Here is a 3,917-nt window from a genome sequence, read left to right as displayed (position 1 = left end):
GGGAAGCCCTGTCCTGCAGGCCTGAGCTCAAGGTGGGTCTTGTACCCTCTTGCTGGAGCATCTGGGACTTTTTAAACTGAATCCAGCAGGATTTGCACAAAACCTGCTGAGCTTTCAGGGGCAGTCCTGGGACTATCACTCTGGTAGTGCACCTTGCCCAAAGCTCCTCATAGCCTGGCTACGCTCACAGCCTGCATCTAGCAGGCTAGATCTTCTCTCACTCTCATTCTCCTGTCCTCTTTTCTGAACACCTTTTATTACTGGCCCACCAGTGTCTCTTCTTCCAGTGCCTCCAGTCAATGCAATAGTAAGGGTCCGGCAGGGGAAACGCCTGGACTCCCGGCAGGAACAGATACACAAACACAAGGCACGCTAACGTCAATGCTGAGTGTTTATTACCTCTGTGTCTGAGCGGGGGTTCCCCAGTGATTTCCCGATCGAGGCAATAAAGGAGTGGGAGAGTCCCTGGCACTGCTGAGCATCGGTCCATGGCGAGGAACACCGGGGGGGCACTATACATGGTTTTTGTGTACTACACACATGTGCAGTGGGCACATTGAGCTCATCGCTAATCTCGAGTCAAAGCCCAGGTGCACACCACACTGGCATAGGCCCAGCTACATGGCTATGGGTCAACATGTCCTGTTGATGCTCCTGCCTGCAGCAAATCAGTCCACATCTGCCGCCTCGTTACCTTTCCACTCAATTTAGTAGTCCCTGCCAATTTTCTTCCTTTGGAATTCGGAACTGCTCTCGCTTGCTTAGTATCTGGTTCACCAATAAGTGTCAAATCCCTTATATTGTGTATTAAAGCCCCCACTGTTCCAGTTGCAGGCATTACTATGCTAAATAGTAAGGGCTTTAAGGCACTTGGAGCCCCCCTTAATAACTGGGTCTTCATCTGCCACGTTATTTCCACACTGTCCGGTCCTTCTCCATCTGCTAATCCGATTGCTACCCCTAGCTGCCGCAACACGTTGATCCCTTCCTCCAAAGTACGCCACGCTCCCACTGTGGCGGCTAACTCATCGGTGGACGGATAAGCACCTACCACAGCAGCACATAACCATTGATATAATGTTGGAGCTACGATAATATTTCCTGCCCCGTCCCGTGGAGCAGTTAATTGGGTAAGATAATACTGAACTTGAGCATCGGTTGATAAGGGGCTCATTAAATTCAGCTCCTCTCTTACGAGACTAAGCGATCCGGCACCTGCATCCCATGCTCTCACTACCCAGGCTAACAAAGACTCCCCATGCTGCTGCTGGAAAGCAGTTAAAAACTCACGCAATTCCTTTGGGGTATACGTCCTAGATTGCTCCACTCTATTGCCGTCTACTTGCCTCTCCCCCTTCAGTTGCACAAGAGGTCGGACCTGGGGAGTAGCCGATTCTCCTTCTAATCCAAATTCAATCTCTGAGTCAGATGAAGTACTCCAAATATTACCATCCCACTCCTCCGGGTCCCAGGAAGGTCTAGTTGTTATTGCTCTCACCTGTGCAACTGTAGCTGGGGCTTTACCATAGCGCACACGGTGCTTGTTAGCCATTCGTAAAGCTAATCGCTCTACCCTATGGGTTAATTCCTGACTCTTTTCAGCAATCGCAAGATCAATTTGCGTTTACATGGAATAATAAGCAATATACGTTTCAAGTCCTTCCTCAGGGCTATAAACATAGCCCCACTATTTGCCACCAGATGATCTCAGCTGATCTTCCCCCCCCCCCCCACTTACAGAGTGTACCATCCATCATTATATCGATGATATTTTGATAATGGGACCTTCTGAAGAACAAGTCCGTGAGCAGTTATCATTGCTGGTACAGACCCTACAGGAGCGGGGGTGGACTGTAAACCCTAAGAAGGTACAGGGGCCGGACATCAGTGTGCAATTCTTAGGGATAGCCTGGAGGGGGCAGACAAAAGCTATCCCTGAGAAAGTGCGCAATACCATTCAACAGTACCCTGTCCCCACTACTGTGAGACAACTACAAGCTTTTTGGGGCCTTCTGGGGTTCTGGAGGACCTTTATACCCCACTTAGCATATTTAATGCGGCTGCTACAGTGTTTGACCAAAAAAAGTAGCCAGTGGCAATGGACCAAAGAACAGCAGCAAGCCTTCGACCTGTGCAAGGAGGCGGTGGTCCAACATTGCGAACTATTCACTCCATATGAGGGACGACCTTTCGAGCTGGAGGTAACGGTCGTGGGGGATACGGTGTCTTGGGGGTTGTGGCAGCAATGTGCCCACGCAAGGCGGGAACCTATAGGTTTCTGGTCCCGTTCCCTGCAAGGGGCCAGAGCAAATTATACACCTCTAGAAAAACAGCTCTTGGCTGTGGTGTGGGCTTTGCAGGATACCGAACGAGTTACAGGACGTGACCCGGTGACCATACACACCCCCATCCCCATTCAGGCATGGGTGACAGATGATACCATTAGGGCCCATGTGGGGGTGGCCCAAGCTGCAACTCAGTGGAAATGGAAACACTATTTACAAGCCCGGTTTAAGGCAGGGAGAAAGGACATGAGCACCCCGCATGCAACCTTGTTAGGGGAGGTACGTTTTGAGCACATGCCTCTATTGTCAGAGCCAGAGGGGCTGCCCCCCCTTGCTCCCCCAATGGAGCCATCGCCTGTCCAAGAGGCCCCTCCTTTTGAGACGTTATCTCCTGAGCAACGAGAGTGGGCCTGGTTTTCTGATGGCAGTGCAGTGTATTCCTGGGCAGGAGAGCGAGTGTGGCACTCTGTAGCATATAATCCTGCCACGGATACTATCTGTTTTGCCTCAGGAACGGGATACTCAAGTCAGTGGGCTGAATTAAAGGCTGCAGCTATGGCTCTCAATGAGGGAGATGCACGCTACCTCTATACGGATAGCTGGGTAGTATACAAGGGTCTGCGAACCTGGTTACCAACATGGGCCGCTGCACAGTGGAAGATACATGATAAGGAACTCTGGGGGAGCCCCTTGTGGGAAAGGATTTGGGACATTGTGCAAACTAAAGCTGTGTCTGTGCGACATGTCGATGCCCATCAGAAGCAGGAGACCCTCGAAACTCAGCATAGTACAGCAGTCGACCAGATGGCAACTCCCTCAGAGTTAAAGCAAGCTTGGCAAGCGCATGAACGATCAGGGCATCGTGACCCCATCACAGCTCAGGCTTGGGATCTATCACGAGGCCATCCCATGTTAGCCCTACACTGGTATAAGACAGCCCGTGCTAACTGCCCCGTTTGTATGAAGATAACAAAAGTGCCTTTCACCAGCACATATGGTTTCATCAAGCGAGGCGAACAACCCTTTGCGACCTGGCAGGTAGATTATGTAGGCCCGTTACCCCCCTCACAGGGGCGAAAGTATATACTGACTGCTGCAGACACTTACACAGGCCTTATGTATGCATATCCTACCTCCCACGTGAATCAATCCTCTACTGTACGGGGCTTAGAGCAGCTCATGTATACTTATGGTGTACCAAAAGAAATACAGAGTGACCAAGGTACCCACTTTGCAGGCCATGTAGTACAAGAATGGGCAAAGGACTTGGGGATCACCTGGGTCTTGCATATACCATACCACCCTCAAGCTAGTGGATTAATAGAGAGAATGAATGGCCTGCTAAAAGAACAAATTCGAAAGCTTACCACCACGCAAACCTTAAGGGGGTGGATGAGCATGCTCCCACAAGCGCTGTTTATGCTTAACAACAGGCGTGTTGGAATGCTTACTCCCTATGAGCGAGTACAAGCCAAACCGACTCTAGCAACTCCTGCTCGGATATCTGTAATGGAAGGGGGAATTGCCCCCTGCATACTCGCCTCCGGGGAGGTGGAATTCTATACACCGGAGCAACTCACGATTACTGAACAAAGGGTTATAAGCTTACATTTAAGACTTGACTGCCCTTCA

Source organism: Apteryx mantelli, unplaced genomic scaffold, assembly GCF_036417845.1.
Source record: "Apteryx mantelli isolate bAptMan1 unplaced genomic scaffold, bAptMan1.hap1 HAP1_SCAFFOLD_63, whole genome shotgun sequence".
Lineage (NCBI taxonomy): Eukaryota > Metazoa > Chordata > Aves > Apterygiformes > Apterygidae > Apteryx > Apteryx mantelli.
Note: the sequence above shows the minus strand (reverse complement) of the source record.